Source organism: Gossypium arboreum, chromosome 13 (assembly GCF_025698485.1).
Source record: "Gossypium arboreum isolate Shixiya-1 chromosome 13, ASM2569848v2, whole genome shotgun sequence".
Classification (NCBI taxonomy): Eukaryota; Viridiplantae; Streptophyta; class Magnoliopsida; order Malvales; family Malvaceae; genus Gossypium; species Gossypium arboreum.
The window spans coordinates 114909422-114915529 of NC_069082.1; the positions used below are offsets into that span (position 1 = coordinate 114909422).

The window sequence follows — 6108 nt, forward strand, 5'->3', positions numbered from 1 at the left end:
AATTCCATAATAATTCATCACAAAATTCCAGAACTCATTCATGGTAATTTTCAAAATCACTCATAGAATAAAAAACTAATGAATTCATTAGTTGGACCTAGTTGTAAAAGTCACAAAAACATAAAAATTTCCAGAAAGGAGTAAGAATTGACTCACATGAAGTGAAAATATGAAAAACCAACTTCTTCCAGACCTCCTATGGCATTTTTTCTGATACTTTTTGAAGAAAAATATCTAGAATTCTCATGAAAATTCAATCTTTAAACTTAATTTTACGAAACTTTCAATTTTACCCCTTGTTCACATTGTTCCTTACTAATTCCTTTGTCCTGCCATCCAGCCTATTTAACTTTAGGCCCAATTTCTCTTTAAATCTTTCTTATTTATTATTGTTATTTATTATTTGAGCAACTTAATCATTTTAGTAAGTTTTGCAACTTTTACAATTTAGTTCTTTTCAATTAATTAACTATCAAAATGTTAAAATTTTTTAACAAAACTTTAATACTACCTCACTAACACTCCGTAAATATTTATAAAAATATTTACAGCTCGATTTATGAAATCGAGGTCTTAGTACCTCGTTTTCGACCCATTTTACCTAATAATTTTTTTTTAAATCACAAAATTTACTAATTCAAGAATACTTCTAAAATAACACTTAAATTATAAATATTAATTTATTAAATTTTTGAATTCACTCGTCAGATTTAGTGATCTCACATTCTTGTTTCTAACACCCTTTGAAAATTAGGTCATTACACATCATAATCGAATTTGTTATTAACTTTCATACATGTATTTTGAAATTAAAAAAATATATTAAATGTAAAAATGTGAATTTTAATAAAAATTATTTTAAAGACAAAATGTGAAACCGATATCAATAGAAAATTTTAACACGAATATTTTATGAAATCATCAATAATTCAATTTTAATGAAATTGATAAAGATTCAATATAATTAAACAATTCAATAATATAAATTGTACAAAATGTAAAATTTAATTCAATAATATGAATAGTAGACATAAATTCGAAAAAAAAGTTTTTGAGTTTGGGAAGTAAAATTCCCGGGAAAGCAAAAGAAAATTTTTTTGGAATTTGAAGAAGTAAAAGTTTTAGAAAAAATTAAAGAAAAAAAGCTACGAGGGTTTGGGAAAGTAAAATTTGTGGGGAAAAAGATTTTGAGGTTTGGAGAAGTAAAATTGTTAAGGGAAAAGTAAAAGGGTTTAAGGAGGAGTTTGGGAGGATAAATAAAATAATTTGTTATTTGATTTATTCGAATTCGAAAAATTTAAAAAAAATCGAGTTGATTTGATTAATTTAATTAAGTTATTTAAATAATTCAAAATTTAAATTTTTTTTTTATTTTTTCGAATTGAATCGAATTTTTAAATAGGAGAAAATGATTTCATCAATCTCCAAAAGTGCTACACACTTTCATTAAGTACATTAATTAGATTTAAATTATCAAATTCAACAATCACTGATTGCTTACCTTGACTCTATAATTTTGGAACCAAGCCTCAAATCTTGCGCTTCGGCCACTGATGCAGATTGGTGCATTGGCTTCATTGATGACGTTCCCTTATGAGTCTCTATGGCAACAATGCTTTGCTTTCTTGCTCGTAGATCTGGGTGTGACATCCTTATTAACAAGGTGCTCCATTCTTTGCTTTGTTTGATTGTCATCAGATCGCAAGTTGACAGAGCTATCTTGGGCCCTGAATTCATTGGTGTTTAGGCCTAGCTTGTTCCCAAAGCTATCCCGGCCTCCAACTAATTCCCTTGAAAGCAGAAGCATTCCCAGCAAGTCCAGGCGATGAGTTTGAGATGAAGGCTTTGTCCTCTCCGAAACTATGCTCCACCATTTCAAACCAAGAGGAAAAACCTATTGGTAGTGGGCTATAGCAGAAGTTTTAGGCTTCCATTCCAAATTGCTGATGCATCCAAGTAGGATCACTCCAGCTTTGTGAATTCTCCATGATGAACTCTACTTATTCTTTCCCATATTGAAATGTTTTTCTTATTTCCCATGTTCCATTGATAATTACATTACCAGAAGTTTGGTAGAAAGAATCCATCACTATTTATGATGACAGTATGATGTGAAAACCATTTCATTCCCAAAATAGGAAAAGTAAAAGCCAAGAGTTTAGCTACCAACTCCAAAATCTAGATACTTCCTTTTTTTTCTTCTAAAGAAATCCAGATGCTTCGTGTGGAAGAAACAAAAGAAGCAACGGGGATATAGTAATTAATTAATTAAAAATAGATAAAAATTAGGGGTAATTTGAATGAATAGTTTAAACCCTGAAAACATATTAAAATATTACTAAGAGCATGTAACCGAAACCTTTGGCTGTGCCACCTGGTCTGGCCTGGTCTGGTCTTCCTCTTTCTACTCTCATTTTCTTTCTTTCGTGTCTCTGTGTTCGAAGCTTTAAACAATTTCTAATCTTTGCCACTCCTCCACATCTCATTACAAGCGTCAGCAAGTACTAAATTGATTTTCTTGCACTTTCCTTAGGAGCCAAACAAACGTTGCTTTCCCCTTATCTTTTCCACCGCCCCAAGAAAAAGTAAGCATCTTTTTTACTCTTAACTATCTTCATCATTGAAATTCCTCCTAACCCTTTTTTTAAAATTAAAAAATTCCTTGGTTCACATTGTATGACTTTGTCTGGTTATATTGGTCTAAGATTAGCAAAATCATGGCAGTTGATTCCGCTGACAGGAAAGAATTCATTTTGAAGATTGATGACAGAAGCCACGACGGTAGTATTTCTACTCCTTCCGGTGGAGCAACTGCCGGCGATGGAGGTAAGATTTGGGGTGAGCCAAGCTATGATTTTTGGAAAGACGGTGAGAAAATCAACATTAACTGGAAAAAAGAGAATGCCAACTCGAATGATGCTGGCAGTAGTGGAGGTGTTAGTAATAAGGAAAGTGAGGATTTTGAATTCACGCAAAGCAAACAAGTCCCCATGGAAGATCCACCATCAAAGCTGATCGGTCAGTTTTTGCATAAACAAAAAGCTTCAGGAGAGATTTCGTTGGATATGGATTTGGAAATGGATGAACTTGAGCAAAAGCAAATCCATGACGGCATTTTACTCCCTACAGTTGCTGAAACACCTTCACCTTCAGCAGCTGCTCTTTCCAGAGTGTCCTTTGAGAACAGCCCTGTAAGAAGAAGACAAAGTAAAGTGCCAGCGTCGACAGGGAAAGAAGAGACTGATGGGGTTGTAAAGTGTAGTTCAAATTCTTCATTCAAAAGGAGTGAAGGTGGTTCTACCCAAAGGAAGTCAAGTTTGTTAGCAACCAAGACAAAATCCAGGTTGATGGACCCTCCTACACCGGAAAGGGGCGAACCAAAGTCCGGGAAAACCGGAGTTGGGAAGTCTGGACAGGTAATGCGGTCTGGGATTCTTGGGAAAAGCATGGAGGAAGAAGAGGATGACTCATTGTTTGATGAGGATTTGCCTGATGAACATAAGAAAGATGAGTTTTTTGGTTTTGCTTCAATGGTTAAGTTTGATTTTGATCATTGCTGCTTTAGTTTGTAGTCTTACAATTCCTTATTTAAGAAAGAAACGTTTGTGGGATCTTATGCTGTGGACATGGGAAGTTTTGGTTTTAGTTTTAATATGTGGTAGATTGGTTTCAGGGTGGATTATAAGGATAATTGTGTTTTTTATAGAGAGGAATTTTCTTTTGAGGAAAAGGGCATTGTATTTTGTATATGGAGTGAGGAAAGCTGTTCAGAATTGTTTGTGGCTGGGGTTGGTTTTGATTGCTTGGCATTACTTATTTGGTAAGAAGGTTCAGAGGGAGACTAAGAGTGATGTCCTTAGGTTTGTGACTAAAATTATGATTTGCCTTGTTGTGGGTGTGATGTTGTGGCTAGTGAAGACCCTCTTGGTGAAGGTACTGGCATCTTCTTTCCATGTCAGTACTTATTTTGATAGAATCCAGGAGTCATTGTTCAATCCATATGTAATCGAGACTCTTTCCGGTCCAACTTTGGTTGAGATTCGAAGGGCTGAGGAAGAGGAGGAGAGACTTGCAAACGAAGTTGCAAACCTACAGAAAGCTGGTGCTAAAATTCCTCCTGGCCTCAAGACATCAACCCTTTCAGCACCTCGATATTAGAGGCCGATAGGGAGTGGACCAATTCAGAAAAGTCCTAGAGGAAAAAGCCCTATGATATCACGAGTGCTTTCTGTTGAGAACGGAGAGAAGGATGATAAGGGGATAACCATTGAGCACTTGCACAAATTGAATCCTAAAAATGTCTCTGCTTGGAATATGAAAAGGTTGACGAATATCATCCGCCATGGAGCTCTTTCCACTTTAGATGAGCAGATACAAGATTCAACTCAAGAAGATGAGTCTGCAACACAGATTAGAAGTGAATATGAGGCTAAAGTTGCGGCAAGTAAAATCTTCCAGAATGTTGCTAAGCCAGGTTCCAAGTATGCCCATCAGTCCTATTGCTATGCAATATGTTATGTGTGTATTTGTGCATTTAAATTCTTTGTCAATGTTAAATTTCATTTTTCTTTATCGGCTGGTTGATTGTTTCTGTTTTGAAGCTTTTGTCTTCTTATTGCTAATAATTGTTCTCAGGTACATATACTTGGAGGACATTGAACGGTTTCTCCCAGAAGATGAGGCTTTGAAGACTATGAGTCTCTTTGAAGGAGCATCTGAAAGCAGGAGAATTAGCAAGAAAGCCCTCAAGAATTGGGTGGTAAGCATTGGCAACCCATGCATTGCTGCATATTTTACTTCTAATATATTCTCTTTTGCATATAGAGTCCGTTGACTGCATTTTCTCAATGTTATATTTAAACAATACGTAAGATGTCTGATTAGGTCCAAACCTTATTGAAGTTCATTGCTCTTTAAATATTTAACCAATATTAGGTTATTGTCACATATTTATCCTTGTAGTAACGATAACATGTTAAGAAACTTAGGCTTCGTTTGGATGGGCGATTGACTGCGGTTAGGTGCGTTACTTTTTATCTCACGCTACAGTATCACTACAGTATCTAATCTCACCGCCACCGCTGTTTTTACACTAATCGCAGCTAAACGCACCGCCCATCCAAACTCACCTTTAGTATACTAAATTTAAGAAGATAATAAGATGTGTGGTCAATTTAATTACAAACACAAAAATATATAACATAATCCTAAATTACTAACAAATTAATTTTAAAATAATTATAAAAACAAAAAACTTACATTCATACAAAATATTAACCCAAAACCATAAACACTAAACATAAATAATTTATAAATAATAATTAATAACAAAAAATTTCACAACTTCTTAATTGAACACTAAACATTACCTTCTTTTTTTTTTTTTCTTTCTTCTTCTTCTCTTCTTCTTCTTCTTCTTCTTTTTTCTCTCTTTTAGTGGCTGCTTGGTTTGGAGGACTATGCTTATAAGGTCCCCCATTTACAATCTTTTTCCCTTGAAAAGACTACACACTGCCAAGCAGTGTACAGTATAGCAGCAGAGAGGCGCATGGGGTGGAGGGTTGTGCGGCAGAGGAGCTCTTGGGGGGATGTCAAGAAGCAGCTTGAGGCGAGGCGCTTGTGCTTACTTGACAAAGCGCAACTTTGTTTGGTATTTTAACCCGTATTTTCACTCGTTGACTGTATTTTGACCTGTTTATATATTTAAATATTTTTAATAAAAATAAAATAATAATATTTTATTAAAAGAAAAAATAATATAAAAAAGAGGTGTGCGCTTGTCAAATAGGCACAACCCATAAAAATATACTATTTTCGTATATAATTCAACCGACAACCTATTTGGTATTTATTTTTTTAATTTATTTAGGTAAAAAACTTTTTTAGATTTCTTGGATAAATGATTTATTAAAAGGTAAATGTTTAAAAATTAAATATATAGCAATTTTAAAATTACTTGTATGATAGAAATATATATTATCGATATACCAAATATTAACATTTATTTATTTTTAATAATATTACTTTTCTGAAATTTGTCACCGTTTGTGTTTATTGTTTTTTTTTCAAATGGAAAATCGAGTGATTAACTAATTAAATAGGTTAGAC

The 6108-nt window shown here is 33.7% G+C and overlaps 1 pseudogene; it reads left to right on the top strand.

The window, feature by feature from the left end:
- Window positions 1-1462: 1462 nt before the first annotated feature.
- On the top strand, window positions 1463-5659 carry LOC108463819 (mechanosensitive ion channel protein 6-like; annotated as a pseudogene).
- Window positions 5660-6108: the final 449 nt, after the last annotated feature.